General features: G+C 39.5%; 1 long non-coding RNA gene across 1 annotated transcript in view; it reads right to left on the bottom strand.

The window, feature by feature from the left end:
- Nucleotides 1–25,880, bottom strand: part of LOC132404438 (uncharacterized) — a 65,594-nt gene that overhangs the window by 7,607 nt on the left and 32,107 nt on the right. Inside the window, exon 2 of the long non-coding RNA XR_009515541.1 lies at nt 10,622–10,734. This is a non-coding gene — a long non-coding RNA (uncharacterized LOC132404438). The remainder of the gene's footprint in view (nt 1–10,621; nt 10,735–25,880) is intronic.

Below are 25,880 nucleotides of genomic sequence, written 5' to 3'. Positions count from 1 at the left end.
ACATAGCCGTCAATTTTTCTAAGCTCCATGTACCTATCTAAGCGTCTCTTAAAATACCCTTGTGCATTAAAAGATCCTACTGGTGAGTTCACATTACCTAGAACAACAGCACAGATGACAAAGCTCTGATCCACATATTAGAAAAACTTGAATCTGTACTTAAGAAGCCCAACAAAATGAGGACACATTATTGGAACATCTAGGGGGATGAACAGGCACTAGTGAAAAGGGTAGCAACGGAAGAGCATTTTGAAAACAGCTCTCATTTTTCAGTAAGATTTAGTACACTTAAAGAAAAAGACAAAGATAGACCAGCAGTAAATATTTCAGAATGAAGCCACCTAATTTTATAAGGCTTAGACATCATTTATCAAATGTAAATGAAACTTATACTTGAAGATAGATTACTATCAGTGCAATGAAAGATTAGCCAGCAGCAAAAGAAAACTACTGCAAGAAAATCAATGTTAAAGGAGTCAAGGATCTCACAAAGATATTTCTTTTTAGACAGTTGCCTTGCAGAAAATCTGATAACTTCCAAGCAATAGGAACCACAGAGTATCCACTGTCCCTCATCTGAATTGTCCACCCTAATTGAACACCCTAATTGAGCATTATCTCCAAAATGGCCCATTGCTCTTGATAAAATTCAGGTTTATTTTGAATTAAATCTGCATCCTGAGATGTGTGACATCCACACGTATAACAAATAGAAGCACAGAAACATAGAAAACCTACAGCACAATACAGGCCCTTTGGCCCACAAAGCTCTGCCAAACATGTCCTTACCTTAGCCATTTAAGACCATAAGATATAGGAGCAGAATTAAGCCATTTGGCCCAGTGAGTCTGCTTTGCCATGGCTGATCCATTTTTCCTCTTAGCCCCAATCTCCTGGCAGTAGATACAGAGTCAATGTCAGGGTAAGTTTTTTACGCAGAGTGGTGAATGCGTGGAATGGGCTGTCGGCGGCAGTGGTGAAGTCGGAAATGATAGGATCTTTCAAAAGACTCCACGATAGGTACATGGAGCTTAGAAAAATGTAGGGCTATGGGTAAGCGAAGGTAGTTCTTTGGTAAGGACATGTTCAGCACAGCTTTATGGGCAAAAGGGCCTGTATTGTGCTGTAGGTTTTCTATGTTTCTATGAAAAGATTTAATGGGACTTATTCAGCTATAGGCACTCTGAAAGATACCTCCTTAGTCATTCATGGAGGAAGTGATGTTTCTATTTACTGACTCGAATTGCTCAAATATACTCCTCATGCACCATCATGGAGTATCACCCCTCCAAACACATTTCTTAAGCCACTGCGTGATCCAGGAGGAAATCAAAGAGTTTAGGCATGAGGATTCACAGCAGAGTGAAAATCTATGCCTAAGTATAATATGAGAAAAATCTCCCTTATGAGTTTGACGAGTAAAGATGCCATTTAAGTAATCCTTCCAGTGTAAAAGAGCCCCAGATTTGATTTAATTCAATAAGTTTACTGCTCTTGATTACAGGAAAAAATACCAAATATAAAGTGCTTTTAAAATTAGAATCATAATCATTACTTTCAAAAAGATATATTTCTGATTAATCTGTCATATTCACTTCATACAAATGTGTTTGTTATTGGTATTATTATGATGCTATTAAAGCCTTTGATGTGAATGAAGATATGTGGTAATGAGACTCAGTAGAATCTTTCATTGGTATTATGCAGAATATGAACTAAATATAGAAAATGAGTCAAATTAAATGTTTACTTCATCTAATGGCATTCTAACTTAATAATGACTGAATTATGCACGTGATGTTAAGTTCTCTCCTGATTTATCTGGAAACTAAATTATGGATATGACATTTAAATTATTCTAATTTTTCAGTAACTAGTAGATAAGTTATCTATATTCGACATAGTCAAGTGAGCACAAGGTTTGAAAGATGAGTTTCTATATGGTTCTTGATCTATGTCAAACAGATAATCTAAATATTCCGTTTGTTGTTTCTCAGTCACAAGTCTTTAAGCTGTTTATCAGAAGTGAAATATATGTTTGGATTTGAGCCATTGGCTAAATTTTCAAGGATTTTGCATTTCTTTTTGACAACTGGAAGGAGATGGTTAGAGCTTTACTTTTCAATTGATGTATTTTATGGGTAAATAAATGTCTTCTGATAGCTTTCCATCCACAGAATACCTTTCACTGTTTTATGTCCAATTATTTATTTTGAAGTTAAAAAAAATGTTAAAAAAGTAGAAACCAAGGCAGCATTTGTGTAAAGAGAAACACAGTTAATGTTTCAGACTGAGGGCCCCTCATCATGGCTTTGATGAAATGTCCAGAACATTTTTATTTGTTTCAGATTTCTAATATTTCCAGGATGTTGATTTTAATTTTTTAGTTGCTCTGAAGTATAGTCAAGATTGCTATGAGGTAAATGCTGCAGAGTAACTTGGAAAAGGTATCAAGTAAATGAATTAGCTTTTTGGAAATTAGTATATTTAGTTCAACAGAATTGACCTAAATATAGGAAACTCTGGCATATTATAACTACTGCACTGAATTGTCACTTTAGATTAACTGTAGATCACAGGCTTTAATATGAAATTATATTGTCCATTGATCATATTTCTATGAAATGGCTCAGGATGTTTGCCATGTTAAAAGACCTATATATTTACAAATTTCTTAATTATAATTAACACAAGAAAAGTCTACAATAAGATTTACTACAAAACTTCCAGAGATCTATTTTCTATTTTGATACCTCTTTGTTTACAATATAAGTAATTTCCATTTATACTTTGTAAAAGTCATATTCAATTAATCCCTCTATTTTTTTGACAAGACACTGTTTTTCAAATATAATTCCTTTTTGAATGTTACTGGTGAATTTGCTTACACTGTCAGTTCAGGTTGTTCATCCCTGATCATGACAATTTATTGCATTCCCCTTCCTCTGCTCTTTCTGGTTTTATTTGATAAATATCTTAAATGTTATCAGCAGCCATCATGTCAGTGGAAGCAGGGGGCTGTACTGCTGAACACTGTGGGCATACTATGTCAGCAACAGAATGTGTGTGTCACTTACGGCTGCCCCCCGACACATCCTTAGGTTGTGTTTGCTGTTGACAAAAACAGCACATTTCGCTCTGGCCCTCTTCCTTCCCTTTCTCCTATGGTCCACTCTGTTCTCCTCTCCGATTCCTTCCTCTCCAGCCGTTTACATTTCCCACCCACCTAGCTTCACCCATCACCTTCCAGCAATCCTTCCCCTCCCCCCCCCCACCTTTTTATTTCGATGTCTTCCCCCTTCCTTTGCAGTCCTGAAGAACGGTCTCAGCCTGAAACGTGGACTGTTCATTTCCATGGATGCTGTCTGACCTGCTGAGTTCCTCCAATATCTTTTGTGTGCTGTTTTGAACTTCCAGCATCTGCAGAATTTCTTGTGTTAACATTTCACGGTATGTTGCATTGTGCATGTGATAAATCACTGAATCTGAATCTGACATTTCACAGTCTTTCTCACCACAAAACTACATTTCACTTCCAACAAGCATTCTGCTAGAGTGAAGTTAATCTAATGCTCAAATGGAGAACTGTTTAACCCACATTACTTCCACTTCAGAATTCCAAAACAGATGTAACTCACACCTCTGTCATTGAGCTCAGGTCTGCAGATTCACATGTCTGGAAGCCAAGACTCAGCAGCTTGTGGACTCTTTCACTGAATGACAAAGGGAATGACCCGTTTATTTGACACCCACTAAACATCTGTCCTTATTGAGCAACAAGCTCCCTTCTTGCTGCTGCCAACAGAAAGAAGGTACAGAAACCTTTGGTTCCACATAACCAGGTTCCAGAACATTTATTACCCTACAACCATTAAACTCCTGAACCAGCATGGATAACCTCACTTACCTCAACTCTGAACTGATTCCACAACCTGTGGATTCACGTTCAAGGACTCTACAATTCATTGTTCTCAGTATTATTTATTTACTTATTTACTTCTTTTAAATATTTGCGTAGTTTGCCTTCTTTGGCACAATCAGTTTGTCTGTCTTTGTGTGTAATTTTTTACTGATTCTATTGTAATTCTTTATTCTACTGTGACTGCCTGTAAGCAAACAAATATTGAGGCTGTATAATTTATACAATCTTTGATAATATATGCACTTTGAATCTTTAAATGCTAGCAAGAAAATGAATCCCAAGGTAGTATGTGATGTCATATATGAAATTTCAAAATAAGTTTACTTTGGACTTTGAAAATATTGTTACATGATCAGACCCAGAACACATGGGTGATAGACACCAATTATGATTTTCATATTTCCCTCCAATAGGTCCAGAATCTGAATTAGGTTTAATATCACTGGTATACGTCTCATAGGTCACACAGCCTTCAGTTATTTGGGGGAAATTATGTTTGGAGATCAAAATTTCAAACTGTGGAATCTGCCCACCCTCCTGCATACTTCTAAGATATGGACCATCTACACCAAGCATCTGAATGGTGAGAAACCACAAGTGTAATATCTGTAAGTCTTCCAGATCCACTGGCAAATTTGTTCAGTGTTCACTCCTGGGCCACCCTAGTGATCAGGCCATTGATTGCATGTCTGATACTTAATTCCCAAGGCATACTCTTTTACCTGAGTTCAGTCAAAGCAAGGGAAACAGTTCCAGTGATGTTCTCGAAAGCTGGAACATGTTTACAAATCATTCAAGTCCTCAGCCATTGACAGACCAAATGGAAAAGGAGCATCCAAGAAGATTCCCAAAGCCTTGTCTCTGAGAGGAGCTTGGAAAAGCCCAATAGAAGCAATGAGAGGAGTGCTAACTCCCATAAAACCCATCTGCATACACCATCACGCACTCTCTGTGCCACCTGCAGCCAAGTCTGCAGATTCTTCATTGACATCAGCCCCCTTTCAGAACCAATAGATCCGGACCATAAGGACGTCAAAGCCAAGTCTTGGACCAAACTTAAGAAGATGAACAGAACAAAGTACAGTTGTCTACTTTACAGTGGTTACCTTACTGTTCGTACAACATTTATTACCTTGATTTTTGCATTTCAAGTTAAACTCATTCTGGAAAGAGTAATCAATGCAAAGTCAGGTCTTCTTGGAAAACAGATAATTAGATGACATTGTGTATTCTGTAGACTGTACTGTACTGCGATGCTTCTAAAAATAGGAGAATCAGAGTAATTTTTTTATATTGGCTCCATAATTACAACAAAATTAAAGGCCAGGACAGTAAAACATGAACAAGGGAGCAAGAGTTTTAATATCTATTGTTAATTTCCATTCTCGTTCGAGACAACATATTTCATTTCTGACTTACTGTTGTTTTCCAAATAACAAGTTTGAAAAGGGAATATGACAATGTTTGAGGTAAGCTGGACAATGACAATTTCAGACCTTTATTTGCTAATAATTTTAAGTCATGAATTCTTGATATGAAATGTAGTAGCAACAATAACTGACAGGCCAGCTCAGTAAATATCTGAAAAGGCAAGCTAGGTTAACTTTTTATTCTAAATATGCTATTAAACTTTAGATATTAGCACCATGCATTTATAGCCCAATACTGGATTTGTTTTTGACCATTTACAATTCCAAAACCTTTCCAACTCTTCATTATTTATTTTTTGAATCAGTTGTCAGCACAAAATGCTTCTTTCTTTGTACAGTGTGTATTATCAATGTGACTTTTACACTCACCAAGGCGGGCAGCTCAAGATGCTAATGTGATCTATGAGGTTTGCACTTCTTTAAAAGTGCTAGCCTGTTATATTCAGATATGCTGAAATAGCATTAAACAATGACATTCTAGTCCACTTTTGTAACTGGAATCCCACAAAATGGATTTTATTGCAATATGTGAGTCACCATTTCCCCATGAGGAAAATCTGCTTCAGGTCAACTTTGGACACATCTTATAATTACTATAATTTGGTTGAAGAAGAAACAGAAAAGGGTGAGTGTGGCAAGGAGTATTCTTCTTCGCAGTCAGGATGCCGTTTATGTCTGTAACATACTGCCCATGTATTTTCACTGCCACGTTGTACAGCAGGCCTCCTCCAGAAGTCAGGAGTGTCACCTTTACATCATGATTAACTGCGGTGTCAAAGGATGTTGGTCACCACAATGCCACAGCGGGTAGAGTCGCCAGCTCACTGCTTTGGTGACCTTGGTTCAATCCAGACTTGGGTGCTGTCTGTGTGGAGTACACGCAAACTGCTCTGGGTAGGTTAATTCATCATTGTAGATTGTTTTTGGTGTGTAGGTCAGTGGAAGAATCTTTCGGGGGTGATAGGAATATGGGAAGAATAAAATGGATGAGTTTAAATGGGTGGTTGATTTGATGGGCTGAAAAGCCTGATTCCATGCTGCATAACTCTGGGACTCTGTCATGTGTTAGGATCATCATCACTGGTATTAGAATATCTACGCTTAAGGAAACGTAACCTATATGACTTAAATTTTGTAACATTAAAAAAACAATCAGGCATCTATATTGTCATGGCATTTATGGACAATGTAAACAAGAAGCTATGGTTATCAAGGAAAAGGCACAGCTGGTTTTTATGTTAATATAAAATGTACTTCCCTATCTTATTTCTTCGTAGTTCATTGGCGCTGATGACCTGATAAAGCTCATTTAACAAGTTAGAAGGAACCATCTCTATCAATCTTAAACAGTTTAAATTGCTTGTGTCATAACATTAAAAATGTTAGAGAAACAAAAAAGACCTCTGTCTCAATGAACAGTTTAAGCCAGTGGCTATGTTCCAGCCACATAACTGGGTAATTCAAAAATTAGTATTAAGTTATGATGAGAACAGGTGCTACAAAGGGATAGAGTTAAAAGTTACATGGATGGGCATTGATCTGCCAAGTGCAGTAAAATGTGGAAAATTTAAATCTATCTATTTTGTTGGGAAAAATGAAATTAAAAACCACATTAATGGGAGATTGCAAAGCTCTGAGATGCAGAAGGATCTTGATATCCTTAGACATAATTTTCAAAATAGTAATATACAGGCACAGCAAGTAATTAGGAATGTTAACAAATTGATATTGATAGTGGAATTAAATATTAAAGTATGCCATGCTTCAGTTACGTAGGTTACTGGCGCCAATACAACTGGAGTACTTTGTGTAGACTTAATCTCTTTATTTAAGAGAGGATCCTTTGCCTTGGAATCAGTTCAAGGAAGAGAGTCACTTGGCTAATACTAGGAATGGATGGGTAAAATTGAAGGAAAACTTTGGACAGAATAAGTTTTAATTTACTAGAGTTTAGAAGAATGAGATTTGGTTGAAATTTACAAGTTCCTGAGAGCTCGTGTGCAGGCTGGATGTGGAGAGGTTGTTTCCTCCTGTGGGAGAATCAAGAACTAAAGGCTCAAAGTTTAAAATTAAGGGTTGCTCATTTTAAGATGGAGGTGATACAATTATGACTTCTTTCAGAATATCATGGGTCTTTGGAAATTGCTTTTTCAAAGGGAGATTCTTTGAATATTTTTAAGGCAATGACAAGGAGATACTTGTTAAGCAAATTGGTAAAAGGTGGATGGTCAGGGAAGTGGAATTAAGGAGAAGATCAGCCTTCTTCTCCTTAAGAATTTTGTCTCTGAAAATATTAAGGATAAACTGTCACCAAGGGACAATTCAGCCATTCCAGGGTCTAACTTGGACTACCCTTTCCTATATTAACATAACTAAGCAATTTTCTATTTGACCATTAGATAAGTTCGTCAGGGAATTTGCAGGAGATGATTGTTTGAGAAAGATTGAAAGTAGTGTTTAGACAATGTCAATGAGTCTGCACTGGAATTGACTCTGTTGTGGATGTATGAGTTGGCATACATGCTGTCATGTTGTACACGTAAGATGGAGATAAATTAATATAGGCATCCATATTTAAGGAACATGTTCTACAGACTTCCCTGAATGTTGAAGACAACAGCTTTAGTAAGGTTAAAACAGGTCGGGTATCTGACAAGTTTTCTGGACCTGAAATGTTGATTGTTCTGCAGAAGCCTCCTGAGTTGCTGAGTATTTCCAACATTTTCTATTTCTATTTCGTATTTCTAGCATTTACGGCTTTGTTTTTTCCTATCTAAACAAACACAGTCAATGCTGCCTCTCTTCCTGAATGAGTCATTCAATGCCAGGCAACAATCCGACAAATCTCCTTTGCGCCCTCTCCATGGTCTTCCTACAGTGCAGTAACAAAACTGTACACAGTACTCCGACTGTGGCCTAACCCATATTTTATATGGCTTCTATATTCTATACCTTATCGAAAGAAGGTGAGTATCCCATATGCCTTCTACATGAATTTATTTAACTGTGCCAGAACCCACTGGGATTCTTGGACATACAGAACAAAGTCCCTCAGCTACTCATTGATTCCTGAGGCCGACCATTCATCACCTATACTCTGCCCTTTGTCATTCTCCTTTAATCTCACACTTAAGGGATTACATTCTATCAACTATTTCTCTGCCTTTCTTTCCAACTGATGAATATCCTTCTTCCTCACTATCAGCAGTAATAGGAAATGGAGGGGATGTTTCAAGGGCCCTGAGAGAGAGCATGTGCCAAGCATGAAAAAAAATCTTTGAAAAGAAACAGTTAGTTTTATAACCAAAAGTGAAATCTTTCCCATTAGAAACATCACCTTGTGGTAACATTCATGAATCTGGTGGCCTAATTCAGCAGACCGTATGAGATGAAATATGGAAGCTTGTTGTTCTGAGTGAGGATTGCTGTCTTCCTCCCGCAGCTCATGCAATTTCTTCTGACTCAGCCATCAGGGAGACTACTTTTGCTTAGCTCACTAATTCCAGGAAGTACAATAAAGATTTCTGCTGAAAAGTTCTGACTGAATATATTTCATCCTGTCACTCCTTTAGCTCAGTAGCTCAGCAACAAAAAAAAAGGACTGAATGAAACAGATGTGTCAGAAGATTGGAGAAGCGGGGAGGGAGAGAAGACTGACTGCAAATCATTTTGGACTCTGTGGTTGTGAGAATTGCAGAAATGCCATGTTTATCAGTTCCATTTTTGATGAGCATCCATGGTGAGTGCGGTCATTTATTGGTATTATCAAACCATTTTTTTATTTTTAGAGAAACATGTGCATTTAAATCAATACTTACCTTTAACCAGCTATTCACTTGAACTTCTTCCAGTTTTGTGCATTTGATTCTCAAGCTGCTAAGGTTAGAGAAGCCATTAATTCAGAGGATGGATCATTGATTGGGGTTTAATTGTATTTCTCCCTCTCTCTGGATGCTGCCAGACTGCTATTTCCAGCACATTCAGATTTTATTTTAAATGCTTTATTAGGTCCCCAAATGTTACCTCCAAACTGCACACCTACAGTGCGTGTGAAGCTTTGTAAAAACATCACATGGATTTTCAAGTGTTTCGAGAGAACAATGGAAGTTGGTAAAGACAGAGAGCCATAGAACACTACAGTACAGAAACAGGCCCTTCTGCCCATCTAGTCTGTACCAAACTACTAATCTACTTGCACCCAGACCATAGCCCTCCATACCCCTCCTAACTATGTACCTATCCAAATTTCTCTTCAATGTTGCAATCAAACCCAAATCCATTACTTCTGTTGGCTGCTTGTTCCACACTCCTGGTAGGCCCTGGCCATAAATAATATTTTTCTCTTGGAAGTAGTGCAAATTTTTCCACGCAACACTGATTTTAAATAGTGATCTGAGGATCCATATGTATTCTTTTCAATTTTTTTGTTAAAGGTCATAGAGTGGAGCAACGTAGAACCACAGCCTCATAGCACTATGAAGAGTGCTCATTCCTGACCTCGGGTGCTCTCTGCACGGATATGTCATCCCGTGAGGGGTGCTTGAAGTGCTCAGATTTACTTCCACAACCCAAAGTAAATTGCATGGGTAAGTGAGTCTGGGAATAGTTGATGAAAATATGGAGAGGATTAATATGGATGAATATAAGAGAGGTGGAAATCGTGTTTTGTAAAATAGGTAAATTTCAGCTGCAGTAAATTGCATAGGTAAGTGAGTCCGGGAATCGTTGATGAAAATATAAGGAGGATAAATATGGATTAATATAAGAGAGGAGGAATGTGTGTTTTGTGGTCAGTGGAGATTCAATGGGCCAGACAGCCTATTTCCAAGCTTTATCTCTCTATGACTCATAAGTGGGTGTGAGGAAAAGGTGATGACTAGAAATAAATTTGTGAAATATGCCCACAAAGTTAATTTTAAGCATTTCCTAGCTGATGACTTTCTCACTGCAGTAATATTCCAAGTTAAATATCTTGAGTATCTCTTACTTACTTTACGAAGGAAACTCTGCCATTTCATAGGCATCATGCATTCTGGTGATTAACCAAATAAACAGAGTTTGGCTGAAAACCTTTTACATACAGTGACATGTGCCAATGAAAACCAGAGTCATACAGAAGAGATGAAGGTTCTTTGACCCAAATGGTCCATGCTAACCGAGATGTCAGGACCAACTTCTTCCCACCTGGCAGGCAAAATTGATTAAATTGATAATCTCAGAAAAAGTGCAGGAATTAAGTTGACAATGTATTAGAGTCGGAGAAAGTTACCTGTGTAGGCTTGGAACATGGACTTTTCCACTCAGCTGCAGAAAAAGCAGGAATAGCTGTGGTCCATGCGAGTGCCCGTGGCTACACCTTTGGTTTCATGAAAATGGGAGGCCCTGAAAGAGAAATTGTTGAGGTGAGTTACCAGTTCTGTCACAAGCAAAGGGTGGCAGTGGAGTGTTGTCGGTATGTTGTCAAGAAAGAGGCAGACTGTCTTGAGCCATTGCTGATGGGGATGGAAGTGTACAGGAACTGGGCATCCAAAGTGAAAACGAGGCAGTCAAGACCAGAAAACTGAAAGTGCTGAAGTGATGGAGAGCATGTGATATGTAATGGATGTAGGTGGGAATGGACTGAACCAAGGGGAACAAAATGGAGTCGAAATATCCATACTCGAGTTCAGTGTGGAAGAAACAATGAGCCTCCTTGGATGGTTGGGTTTGTATATCTTAGGTACAAAGTAGAGACAGGCAGTAGGGAGTGGGTGATCTATAAGGTTGGAGGCTGTAGATGGGAGATCTTCAGAAGTGATGATGTTGGTACTGGTGAAGTAGGCACTGGAGTGATTCTTGCTAGTGGAGTCCTGGGGATTAAGGGGTGAGTGAGAAATGGTGTTCGAGAGCTGTTGTCTGGCCCCACCCCACGTGCCTGGATTTGATGGTGAAGTTGGGATTGGTATAGAGAGTGGAGAGAAGTGCTTATAGTGGAGTTGAGGGGAGTGGTAAAGTCAACATGGTTGATATCCCGACAACAGATAGGGATGAAAATTTCCAGAGAGAGCAGAAGGCAGATCCAGGGTGTTTACAAGGAGGCGGAGGGCTTACAGCAGGAGAACAAGTCATCAGTTAGGGGTAGAGAATCACTGGGGGAGTGTCAGTTATGTCACATGATTAGCACAACCCTTGTACCCAGGTTCAATTCACGTTGCTGCCTGTAAGGAGTTTTTATGTTCTCCCCATGACTGATGGGTTTCCTCCAGGTGCAGCACAGACTCATTGGACCAGAGTAGTCTGTTACTGTGCTATACCTTCAAATAAAATTGAAAAAAGTATAAATATACCGTAGGCCCAGAGACAGAGGCAATGAAAGAAGAGCTCAGCATCACACTGGGCATGTGGGCATGTGTCCTCTGATCACCCTTACTGTCCTTTCAGGTCAGTATCACTTATTATACATATCCATAGCTCCCAGTGAGACATCTTCTACATCGATGATACCTAATGGAAAATGAGGGACTGCATTACTGATTATCTCCACTCCATCCACTGCAACTGCCAGGATATCTTGGGTGACACTCATTTTAATTCCCTTTCTGATTCCCACATCAACATATCTGTCCATGGCCTCCTCTACTGCCACAATGAGGCCAGACATAGGTTGGTGGAGAAACACCTCATATTCTACCTTGGTAGCCTTCAACCTGAAGGCACGCATATCGATTTTTCTAAATTCTGGTGTTATTTCACTCTGTTTTACCAACCACTATTTTTCCCCTCATTCTGTTGGCCCTCTCAATCCTTATCTTCCCTTCTCCCACACTCAGTACCTGCCTTTCACCTCCCTGTAACTTCCCACCTTCTTCCCTTTTACTCTTTATTGCTTCACAATCATTCACCGTCCAGTGATTTCTACAGCCAACTGTAGAAGCTGGTTAGTCTGTTAAAGCTGGTCATTATCAAGCTGTCACAGAATCAAACTTCCACCAATGAGACTGCTGATCATTAAACTCCCAGTTACCCAGATCTAAAACAATTTTATCCTCCCTGCTTTCCAAAATATGAGGGACAATTTCTAGTGATTATTTAACTTACTAATTCACATCCTTAGGATATGGAAGGAAATCAGAGCAGCCAGAGGAAACACAAGTGGTGTCAGGGAGAATGTGCAAATTCTATTACGGATGGAACTTGAGTTAGTAGAGCTATGCAATACTCCGCTGCTAACTTTTGTAGGATTTTCATCCCCTTCAAGCAGCCAGGCCAGTTGGACAGATTGGCTTCTAGATCAATAAAGGCATGTGCCTTTCTGGAGTTTAGAACACTCAGCCATTGATGTCCCGAGAGAAATTATGCTGATAACTTCTTAAATAGAGTGGATGTGAGAGGACATTTTTACTATAGTGATTGAGTCTAGGACTAATGGGCACTGCTTCAGAATAGACATACGTCCACTTAGAACAGAGAAGAGGTGGAATTTCTTTAGCCAGAGGGTAGTGAAACTCTGGAATTCATTGTCACAGGTGACTATGGGGGCCAAGTCATTGAGTATGTTTAAAGTGGAGATTGATAGCTTCTTGATTAGACAGGGCAGCACAATTTACAATGAGAAACAAGCTAATGGTGTTATGAGGGATAATAAATCAGCCACACTGGAATGGGGAACAGACTCAATGAGCCAAAAGGCCTCAATTCTGCTCTTACATCTTATGTTCTTAAAACTACATTTGACTTCCTTGTCCCTGCAAACTGCTACCCTATTTCTTCTTGAAGACCTTGAATATATGAAACCTCACATATCTGTGCTCTTGTTACCTCCTTGCATCATTCTAATTATTTCTCTATTTTATTTTCTATCATTATACATAGTCTAATGTAATCAATGTCATTGATGACATCCGAAGTCATTGGGGTAAAAGTAATCCGTATGTTTTCTTCCATTTCAATCTATTTGCTGATTTTGATCTTCTCGCATCCATGCTAATTAGACTTTCCAATATTCGATAGGTTTCAATGAGATTCCCCCTTATTTGTTTAAGTTCCAGTGAGTACAGACTCAAAGCCATCAAACTCTCCTCATACGTTAATCCTCTCATTTCCAGAATCATTTTTGTGAACTTCTCTAATGCAAGCACATCTTTTCTTAGATAAGTGGCCCAGAACTGCTTACAATACTCAAAGTGTGGTCTGACTGATGCCTTAGCATTACTACCTTGCTCTTATGTTCTAATCCCCTCAACAGGAATGCTAAAATTGTATTCACCTTTCTTACCATCAACTCAACCTGCAAGTTATCGTCTGAGGAACCTTGCACAGGGAGCCCCAGGTCTCTCTGCAACTCTCATTTGTGAATGTATTTCCTGTTTAGAAAATAGTCTACACCTTTATTCCTTCTATCAGTGCATGACCATGCACTTTACTACACTATATTCCATCTAGCACTTCTTTGCCCATTCTCCCAATCTGTCTATATCCTGCTGCAGACATCTTGTTTCATTAACACTACCTGCCCCTCCACCAACCTTTGTATCGTCTGCAAACTTAGCCAAAAAGCCATCAACTCCATCTTCAAAGTCATTGACATATAACGTAAAAAGAAGCCAACTTAACACCAACCCCTGCGGAAAACCACTAGCTCCTAGAAGCCAACTAGAAAAGGCCCATTTTATTCCCACTCTTGCATCCTGCCAGTCTGTCAATCTTCTGTCCACTTTAGCCTCTTTCCTGTAATACCTTGGGTTCTTCTCTTGTTAAGCTGCCTCATGTGTGGTACCTTGTCAAAGGCATTCTAAAAATTTAAGTAACCAACATCAACTGGTCTCCTTTGTCTACTCTACTTGTTAATTTCTCAAAGAATTCCAACAGATTTGTCAAAAAAGATTTCTCCTTAAGGAAAAGTGCAACCTCGGAAGTCAGGCTAACTGGCCTATGATTTCTTTTCTTGTGCCTGCCTTCTTTCTTAAATTGTGGAGTGACGTTTACAATCTAGTGATTCTTGAAAGATCATTACTAATGCCTCCACAATCACTTCAGCCACCTGTTTCAGAAGCCTGGGATGTAGTCCAACAAGTCCAGGTTACCTATCTGCCTTTAGACCTTTCAGCTTCCCAAGCACTTTCTCTATAGTAATATCAACTACATTCACTTATGCCTCCCTGACACTCTCTAATTTCTGGCATACAGCTCACATCTTCCACAATGAAGACTGGCACCAAAATTTAATAAGTTCATCCACCATTTCTTTGTCCCCCATTACTACCTCTCCAACCCCATTTTCCAGCAATCTGATATCTACTCTCACCTCTTTTACTCCTTATATATCTGAAAATCTTTTGGCATCTTTTATATTTTTATGCTTTTATATTTTTTTTCTGTTGGCATTTCACTCCAGCCCTTTATCCTTTATCTCGAGTCCCTTATCTTTCCCACACACCTGGCTTCATCTATCACCTTCTAACTATCCTCCTTCCCCTTTCCAACCTTTTTTTATTATGGTATTTCCCCCTTCTTTTCTAGCCCAAACTATCCATAGATGTTGTTTGACTTGCTGAGTTCCTCCAGCATTTTTGTGTGTGTCCTCTTTTTTATAATTGGCCAGCTTACATCTTTTGTCTTTTCTCTCCTTATGGTTTATTTAGTTGCCAACTCTTGGTTTTTTACAGCTTCCCACGAATATTTGCTATATTATGTGTACTCTCTTTTCTGTGACTTCCCTCTTATTCCACTTTAGCTTCTCTCTCTCAAACTGCTGGGTGAATTATATTGTGTTATGATCACTTTCTCCTAAGGACTCCTTTACCTTATTCACACAATATCCAATCCAGAATTGCTTTCCCCCTAGTGTGCTCAAGCACAAGCTGCTCTAAAAAGCCATCTCATAACCATTCTGCAAATTCCATCACTGGGATCCAGCACCAACCTGCATACTGAAATCCACCATGACTATCATAACTTTGCCTTGTTTGCATGATTCTTCTATCTCCCGTTGTAATTTGTACCCAACATTCTGGCTACCGTTCAGAGACCTGTATACTCTACTCACAAGAATTCTACATCTTATGATCCCTTGTCACCTCTTTCTAAGGATTTGATTTCTTTTTACCAGCATAGCCTCCCATCCCATCTCCCTACCTGCCTGTCCTTTCAATACAATGTGAATCCTTGGATGTTGTGCTCCCCGCTATACTTTCAGCCACAGCTCAGCAGCGCCCACAACACCATACCAGTCAATCTCTAACTGTACTTCAAGATCAGCTACCTTACTTCATATACTACATGCATTCAAATATAACACGTACCATCCTGTATTCATTATCCTTTTCAATTTTCCCCATGTTACCCTGCAACTGATCCGACTGACTACAATTTTGCCCTATTATCTAGCTGCCCTTGCTCACAGCCTCACCACACAGTATACCAACTGCCTCATCCTCAGCCCTATCACTCTGGTTCTCAAAGCCCAGTCAATTTTGTTTAAACCTCCCCCAATAGTTTGAGCAAACCTGCCCACAAGGATGACAGTTTCCCTCAGGTTCTGGTGTAAACTATCTGTTTTTACAGGTCATACCTTCCCCAGAGGAGATCCCAAAGATCCAGAAATCTGAAACCCTGCCCCTTGCACGCATTCCTTTGCCGCATATTCTTCCACCAAATTATCCTATTCCTTGCCTAGCTGGCATGTGGCGCAGGAAGCAATTCAGAGATTACTACTCTGGAGGTCGTGCTTTTCTGCTTTCTGCCTAATTTCAATATTCTTTTTTCAAGACCTTTGGCCTTTTCCTATCAATGTCTGCTCCTCTAACTATGGAATGCCCTACACTACTGCATTCCTCTTCTATTTCCCTTCTGAGCCAAGGGGACAGTCACAGAGCCAGAGATTAGGTCACAGTGGCTTTCCCCTGGGAGGGTGACCCCCACCCCCACCAACAGTATCCAAAATGGTATACCTATCATTGAAAGGAATGTTCACTGACTGTCTATTCCTTTTCTCACTTCTGACAATCACTCATCTGCCTGCCTCCTGCAACATAGTGGTGTCTACCTCCCTGTACTCCTAACTATCACCTCCTCATGAGCATGGAATGGCCACTCTCCACTGAACATTGATCGTTAAGAGCACCAAATTTCTTTGAGTTCACCTGGTGGAGAATCTCACTTGCTCCCTCAACACCAGCTCCATAACCAGGAAAGCCCAGCAGCATCTCTACTTTCTGTGAAGGCTGAGAAAAGTCCATTTCCCACCCCCCATCCTCATCACATTCTACAGAGGATGTATCAAGAGCATCCTGAGCAGCTGCATCACTGCCTGGTTTGGGAATTGTACCATCTCAGATCGCAAGACCCTGCAACGGATAGTGAGGTCAGCTGAACAGATCATCAGGGTCTCTCTTCCCGCCATTACAGACATCTACACCACACGTTGCACCCACAAAGCTGACAATGTTGTGAAGGACCCCACGCACCACTCATACAAACACTCTTCCCTCCAGCCATCTGGCAAAAGGTACCGAAGCATTTGGGCTCTCACGACCAGAGTATGCAACAGTTTCTTCCCCCAAGCCATCAGACTCCTCAATACCCAGAGTCTAGACTGACACCTACGTCATTTATAATTTTATTGAAATTTGTCCTCTACTGTGCCTATTGTCTTGTTTATTATTTATTTATTATTGTACTGCCCTGCCTGTTTTGTGCACTTTATGTAGTCCTGTGTTGGTCTGTAGTCTAGTGTAGTTTTTGTGTTGTTTTACATAGTCTAGTGTAGCCTTGAGTTGTCTCACATAGTCTAGTGTAGTTTTGTGTTGTTTCATGTAGCACCAGGGTTCTGGAGGAACGTTGTTTCATTTTTACTGTGTACTGTACCAACAGTTTATGGTCGAAATGACAATAAAATGTGACTTGACTTGACTTGAGCTGTAGCTCCACTTTCTTAACATGGGTCTCTAGAAAGCTGCAGTTCGATGAATTTTGTGCAGATTTAGTCATCAGGGAATCTGGAGATGTCCCACAGTGTCCACCTCTCGCACAAAGACCTTAACACTAACTCTTGGCCTATTAGCACATTAGCTATGTGCTAATGGGACCATAAGACCATCAGATATAAATGCAGAATTAGCCCTTTGGGCCAGTCAAGTCTGCTCCACCATTTCATTACAGCTGATCCAGTTGTCCTCTCAGCCCAAATCCGCTGCCTTCTCCCTATGTCCTTTCATGCCTTGACCAATCAAGAATCTTATCAACTTCTGCCTTCATAGCTGCCTGTGGAAAAGAATTCCATAGATACACCACTCTCTGGCTAAAAAGAATTCCTCCTTTTCTCCATTCTAAAAGGGCATCCCTCGATTCTGAGGCTGTGTCCTGTTGTCTCACCATACCAATATCCTTTCCACATGCACTCTGTCAAGGCCTTTCACCTTCCAATTCAATAGGTCACCCCTCATTCCTCTGAATTCTACTGAATATAGGCCCAGAACCAACAAGCATTCTTAATATGACAAGCCATTCAATCCTGGAATCATTTTTGTGAACCTCTTTTGAAGCCTCTCCAGTTTCAACACTTCCTTTCTAAGATATGGTGGCCAAACCTTCTCATAATACTCTGTGAAGCCTCACCAATGCTTTATAAAGTCTCAACATGACTTCCTTGCTTTTATATTCTAGACCTCTTGAAATGAATGCTAACATCACATTTGCCTTCCTCACCACAAACTCAAACTGCAACTTAACTTTTAGGGAATCCTGCACAGGGGCTCCCAAGTCACCTTGTTTCTCAGTTTCTATGTATTTCCTCTCTATTTAGAAAACCATCAACCCTTTCATTTCTTCGATCAAAGTGCATGACCATACACTTCCCGACACTATATTCCATCTGCCACTTCTTTGCCCATTCTCCTAATCTGCTGAAGTCCTTCTGTAGCCTCTCCACTTCTTCAAAACCACTTACCTCTCCACTTATCTTCATATTGACTGCAAACTTTGCAGCAAAGCCATCAATTCCATCATCCAAGTCATTGACATATAATGCAAGAAGAATATGTCCCAATACAAACCCCTATGAAAGACCACTTGTCACCAGCACCCAATCAGAAAAGTCTCTCTTTATTTCACTCTATGCCTCCCGCCAGTCAGCCATGCTAAAATCTTTCTTGTAATACCATGGGCTTGCAGAAGTTAGCAACCTCACGTGTGGCTTTCTGAAAACCCAAGTACACAACATCAACCGAATATGAGGTGTTGATCCCCCAACCTGATTTTGGCCTCATCGTGGCAGTAGAGGAGCCATGGACAGACATGTCAGAGTGGGAGTAGAAAATTGAATTGATATAGATACCCACCGGAAGATCCTGTCTTTTGCAGCAGGGTAAAGAATTACATTGTTTAACTCAAAGGTACAGTTCCCTGCTTCTTACTGCCTGTTCCATTCTATCATGAAAATACCAGTTGTAGGTACTGATTTGTTAAATGCAACTTGTAATTACAGATTAACACAAAGAAGCAATTCCTGTGATATATTTTCTAGTGAGCAATATTTATGAAATAACATCAGAAACATTCATAGCTTTTATTTTTAAAAGCATGTTAATTCATTTAAAACAAAGAAGACAATTGCCCATCATAGAATTTCCCCTGAATCTTCTGCAGGAATAAATACTGTGCAGGTAAGTCAGGTCAAATTCTCAGAAAACTCTCAATTTGAAAGGATGCAAGACAAGTAACACCTGTCAAATGTAGTTTCTATTAAAACACCTTAAGCAGTCTTAGCTACAACAGTCACAGAGGTAATTTTATCTTCAATGTATCTCAGCTTTGATGCAGTAAATATAGCATAGTTTCACTGCTTCATCTGGCTCTTTTTGTAGACAATATGAGGACAGAATGACATCCAAAGACTCATTGAAAAGATATCTATACCCACAGTGTCACTCACTGAAAGGTTACATTAACTTTAAGAGATATTCCTCTTAAGCAGTGGAAGAATTCATTTGCAATGAACTGTGAATTTGCTTAATACAGTTTTACAATACAGTATTTTAGATGATCTGGAGAGGGGCCATGGCTTGTTATAGATATTGCCAAATATCCTTTAAAGATTTTCTATTATAGAGAAAGCCCAAACAGAACGTGAAGCAATGTGCCAAAACAAAAATTATTACCTAAAGATTGCACCAGCATCTGGCAGGAAGGGTCTGCTACACAATCAAATGTTCCAGACTGCTGATGTGTGCTGATCTTTGCACAAAATTAAATTTAGTTTGCCTCTGAAAATTCACTGCTAACCTTGAAGTGTTTTAACAGCCATTTTTCTTTTCTTTATTTCTGTATATTGAGGTGCCGGAGCCTTGGCCCGGGAGCACGGAATGAGCCAAAGTTTAGCCTATGTTGGAGTGAAGTTGGAGTCGATTCGGTACAGAAAATCTGAGGCGAGGCAAAGTTGAGGTGGCAAGCCCAAAGCCCAGGCCCAAAAGCAAGGAAAGACCCATGGTTTGAAGTTTGATTGATTTCAGCACCAGGTCAAATTGGAATGATTGGGTACATGCCAAATCAAGACAGTGGTACCCAGGAATGAGAGCGTACCAAAGCAAATAAGCCTGGGTCTGAGAGCATGAATGATCAGAGGTTTGATCAGTCGAAGTGCCAAGCAGAATTGGAAAGGTTGGCTATGGGCTGAATCGAGGTGGGGTGGGGGGGAGGCTTGGGACCAAGAGCATAGCAAAGTGGCTGGACTCCAGTCCGAGAGTGAGGAACACCTTGAAATTTGGATTATTAAGTTCTGGGTAAGATTGAAAAAGTCAGGATGTCAAGGCCAGAGGGAAGGGACAGGCCAGTTCCACTTGCATCTCTGCGCTGAACTGAGGCCATGGCCTGTAACTAGCGAGCTACTAGATCAGCTACAGTGATGAGTGACTTCACAGCTGTGGACTCACTTTCAGCTGTTTGCTTGCTTTTGCATGATTCATTTTTTTTATTCTTCACATTGGGCGTTTGTTGGTCTCTTTTAAATGCGTTCAATTGGGATTCTTTGTTTTGTGGCTGTCTGTAAGAAGATGACTCACAAGATTGTGTATTGTATTCATACTTTGATAATAAATGTACTTTGAACCTTGAACATGTGTAAAAGCAATCCAATGGTTTGTTCTAGTGAAGCATTATTTAGCAATACCCAAATATGCAATCACTTTAAGATTGTAGGCATCACATTATTTCAGAGTACTAATGGGTGTTGTAAATGGACATTAACAAAATGGTGTCATGGTCAAAAATGATGACAAAATTCAATTAAAGTGTTTATTACCATGAAATTTGAGCTGTTACAATTTGGCTAAAAATAGCTGTAATGGATGAAATGACAAAACTGAACAATATGTGGGAATTTAAAAGGCAGCATGTCACATAATTGTCCTTCAAGTTCAAGTATAATTGTCATTCAACCATACATGAATACCTGCAATTACAGCCTAACAGAACAGCATTACTCCAGGTCCAAGGCGCAAAATACAGTACCAAACGTCATAGAGTCATAACATCATAGGAAAGTACAGCACAGAAACAGGCCCTTTGGCCTATCTAGTCTATGCCAAACCTTCTAGTCCAGGTTGAACAGTCATACACAGCACAAGGCATACAGGTCTTTCAGTTTCTCAGCCAATGAGCAACTTGCTGATGGGGTAGACCTGCAGCACTTTAAGTTCCTAATGTCCTGCAGGGTCTTGCAATAATAGGTTCAACAAAGGCAATAACTCTTTGGCTGGCTCTGTAGAAGCTATCTTAACAGAAGTCAAAAAACTTCTGAAAGTTTCAAAAAAGTTCATCAAGTTCTCGGTTATGTGGCTAAAGTGTAAATATAAAATTCAAGTTTTAATAATGCATCTCTAAATTTGGAAAGTACACAGATGAAATATAGTGCATGGTTTGGGATTTACACCAGAGAAAACCACTGAGATTCAGTGAACCATTGCTGGGAATTGAACTGAACATAGAAAGAAAGACAAACATTTTAGAAGAATTTATTACAGCAATAAAATAAAGATGATTTGATGAAGTCATTTTGTATTATCAAAGAAAGGGAAGGAAAAAGTCCAGAGTTGCAAATTAGAAGTTGATTGCTGACCTCCAGGTAATCATTAATACACCAAATGCATTTTTTAAGTTACTGTAGCTATTGGTGAGTGATTAGTTTACAGTTTTAGTAGAGAGATTCTGACGTTCTGTTCAAATGATTACTGACTCATCTTCTAAGCTGTCGAGCTCTGAGGTTTGTGAATGATCCATGAGCTTGGAAATTGCAACATCAATATTGAATTGATGCCTTAGACTTTGGGCTGCTCAAAAGTCTAATTCAACCGGTATGATGTCACTCATCTCTGGAGTATCTACAGCTGCCTTGGAGCATCTAGAGCAGGGTTCTGTGAGAGGTTACTAGCGGTTCCGCAAGAAATTGTGATTACTAAAAATAAACATCATTTCTGGAATTTTCTGACACACACGATGCTAGTGCTTGCAGTGGTGGTGGTGACTAAGCAGCCCCATTAGCAATCTCATTAGAGGTCCATCAGCCTAGTATGGCAGTGTGTAGTAGGACTGTGTTTATTTGGTTGAGCCCTCTCTCTCCCGAATTACCTCCATCAACTTACCCTTACGCGCCAGTGACTGACTTATGGGAGCGAACAAACTCTACCAGGGTAGTAGAAAATTGGAGGGAAATTTTCATTCTAAAGATGGAAAAGGAGGATTCTAGGTCCAGGCCTACAGACGATTCTGACAAGGTAAGTGATGAATTACAATCTTCTGAGTCATTTCACTGCACTAGTGCAACAAAGGACACAAAAAGAGTCCATCTTTATTATGAAAGCTGCCTATCAATGTGTTTTACATGGACTGAGGATCCGAGTTGCCCTGTTCCATTGTGCCTGGTCTGTGACAAACAACCTACAAATGCACCAATGGCTCTAGCAAAATTGAAAAGACACTTAACTATAGATCACAGCCATATGATATGTAAAAATGCTGATTATTTCAGTGGCTATTGGAATCTCAAAAGAAACAGAGTAAAGATATTGTTAACTTTCACAGTTTTCACATGCTAGGCCTAGATTTGAGTCTGATCATGTCACATAATAAGAAAATATTTTTTCCAAAGTCTTGTATAAAATTGAGTCTTGGGCTATATTTGTATTCATTTTGCTTTGGTTTATGGTATTCACTATTCAACATTGTCAGTCAATGTTCATGTTATAAATAGCATTAATTAAAATCAATTTACAACCTTCATTTAAGTTAAATGAACCAAGCCAACCTTTAGAAAAATTAAATCCTATTTTGGCTTAAGCCAATTATTTAACAGAGATTTATTATGTTTGGATTATGAGTTTTTAAAATTTATGAATGAGAAAAAAAGAGATTAATTTCAAGAAAGTTAAGCTAAGCTGAACTATCTGTTTTTTTCCCAAGAAAGGTTGGCTAAAAATCCATTCTCTACTAAAAAGAGCATTGACGATTATTTTTGGATTCTTTTATCTACAACTTACTGATCATGCTAACATACTGAGAGCTGTAGATATAATAATTTTTACACAGACCTGAAAATTATTGCAGTGTTTCCTCCGAAGCAAAGTGGTTGAGAAAGGCTGATCTGGAACATCTAAGACAACCACGTCAGACTATCACTTATTGACACAGCTCTACCATCAGAACTATAGCAAAGTCATCTCCAAACTCCTAGACCTGGGACTCAACACCTTCTGAAAACAAGATCCTTGACTTCGTGCCCAGCAGGTTGAAATCAGTAAGGATGGGCACTGCCACTCATTATTCTCAGCAATGGAGCCCATCCTCAACCTCCTACTCTACTCCCTCTATACTCAACTCCACGACTAGATTTTGCTCTAACCCTTGCAGATCGTGCCACCATAGTGGGCCATATCTCACATAGTGGTGTGTCAGGGTAGAGGAAGGAGGTACAGAGCTTACTGACGTGGTGTCAGGCCACTAAACTTCCCTCAATATCAAAGTTGGTCATTGATTTCAGGAGAGGGGAGGAATGGTGAAGCACTGCACATGATCCTGTTTATATCAATGGTGCTGAGGCTGAGGAGGTTGAAACCTTCAAGTTCATAGGAGTGAAAGTCACCAATAACAAGTCCTGGTAAACGATTTTTATTGGTGCACTGTAGAAAGCATCCGATACAGAATGGCTCTGCCCATGACCACAAGATACTACAGAGGCACAGCTGAACACAACCTCTCCTTCATGAATTCTGTCTATACTTCTTGCTGCCACAATAAAGCAGCCAGCATAATCAAAGATCTTACCCACCCTGGAAATATTCTCTTCTGCCCATCTCCCTTCCCATCAGGTAGAAGATATAAAAGCCTGAAAGCACATACTACCAGGCTAAAGGACAGTTTCCATTTTGCTGATGTAAGCCTATTGACTGCTTCCCTAGTACAATAAGATGCACTTTTACCTTCACAATCTAGATATGATCTTGCTCTTACTGTCTAACCGCACTGCACTGTGTCTGTAACTGTAACACTGTTATTGTTTTACCTTGTACTACCTAAGTGCACTGATCTGTATGAATGATATACAAGACGTGATTTTCTCTGTCTCTAGTTACATGTGATAATAATAAATCAATTTACCAAGAACATGACAATTCAGAACACGTAACATCCAGAGATATGAAGGCAATTATGCTAAGCAACAACTGCAGAGCAGGAGGTGAAACCGGAAGTATATGAAGTCTGAGTGAATAACTGATCCTTTGGAATCATATGTGTTTGGGATAGATATTTCAGAAATGTCCGGTGAACTTGAATGGGGAGACCAAAAGATCGAGTGAATTCATATTAAAGGAAATTTCAACTGTTTGAAGAGGTAAATAGTAATCTAATTATATTATCTGTATGCTTGATCATTTAAGAATTTAACTTACAGTGGATGATTGTTTTCTTTTTAAAAGTGTTTCAGAGTAGTGCACACGTTTATGTGTGCATTTGGTGTATTTTTAAGTATGACTCTGATACATTGTTGTATGCACATACTGTAGTTCACTTAAATGTTTTCTACTTCAAGGATTAATGTTCCATTCTGTCTCTGTAGCGGAATACTCACTGACGTAACCAACATAAAAGAAAACCAGGGAGGCTAAACTGACTCACAATTTCTTTTTGTCAGTTTGATTAGTTTGCTGTTGAGAGAGGAATAGCCAAGGAACATGCCTACAAAATCCTTGACAAATCCAGATAAAATATCTGAAAAGATTCAGCTATTTGTCAGTACCGGTCAGTGTGGGGGTGGCAAGTACAAGGCTCATTTATTATGTAGTCATAATACCACATTATTTCTACAGTGTAGTCTTCTCATAATCAGGCTTAGTCATGGAAAGATCACGATCACCCATGTCATACAACACGACACATCACGATGACAAGTCACACACAGAATCCTGGAGGAGCTCAGCAGGTCAGGCAGCATCTATGGAGAGAAATAAGGAGTCAACATTTCAGGCTGAGACCTTTCAGGACTAGAAATAAAGGAGGAAGAAGCCAAAGTAAGAATGTGGGGGGAGGGAAAGGAGAATGAGATAGCAGGTGATAGATGAGTGGGAGAGGAGTTCATGCAACAAGCTGGGAGGTGATAGATGGAAAAGGCAAAGGACTAAAGGGCTGATCGGACAGGAGAGTGGACCATGGGAGAAAGAGAAGGAGGAGAGATACCAGAAGGAGGTGATAGGCAGGTACGGAGAAGAGAGCCAGAATGGCAATGGAAGAAAGAAGTGGATGGAGTGAAGTTATCGGGAGTTAGAGATATGATGCTGACAGGCTGCTGATTATTAAGTGATTTCTGAATAAGAATTGTAAAATGTTTGTGCTTTTTGACTGTCTTTTCAATTTATCAGTTGTTGGACATTAGAGAATTGATAATATTTCATTGTTTATCCAGATTCTAGACTTGTAAAGTTTGGATGCATTTTTCACACATTTAACACAGCTTATTCAAGCTTGTTCAAGCTTGTTCAAGCTTGTTCAGCTTGTTCAAGCTGTCTTTCAGATATCAATGTTGGAATCAATGGTATCAACTTTATCCTTTAATGCAATTTAAAATTATATATATCTGCTGCTGAGAAAATGAGAATTCATTCAAATGGTGACTATTTCTGGAAAAAGCTATTAAAATTTAAAAATATTGGCAAATCCTTTATGTCTTTTACATATGTTTTTTTTTGTCTTGGATGTGATTCTGGAACAGTTGGAGGCTGTGATTTCCTTTCTGGAGATCGTTTGGGTATTCCAGTGCTCTACAGTCTCTGAGGGGATTCTGTGTGGCAGAGGCAACATGCGGAAACCTCATGGTAGGCAGGTTGTGAGCCGAATTCGACTTGATTTCTCGATAAAAGTGAAACACGGAGGTGACTGTGGAAGCTCAAAGGTCATTTGAGTGCTTCAGTGCTCTGCAGTCTGCAAGACGGAGACACTGTCGTGGTGCGGGACGGGGCTTAAGCCATTATTCCACTCCATTTCCCCGGCGAAGGAGGTTGAATCAT

Source organism: Hypanus sabinus, chromosome 14 (genome assembly GCF_030144855.1).
Source record: "Hypanus sabinus isolate sHypSab1 chromosome 14, sHypSab1.hap1, whole genome shotgun sequence".
NCBI lineage: Eukaryota > Metazoa > Chordata > Chondrichthyes > Myliobatiformes > Dasyatidae > Hypanus > Hypanus sabinus.
The sequence above is the reverse complement of the archived record's forward strand: the minus strand, read 5'-3'. Positions and strand labels throughout refer to the sequence as shown.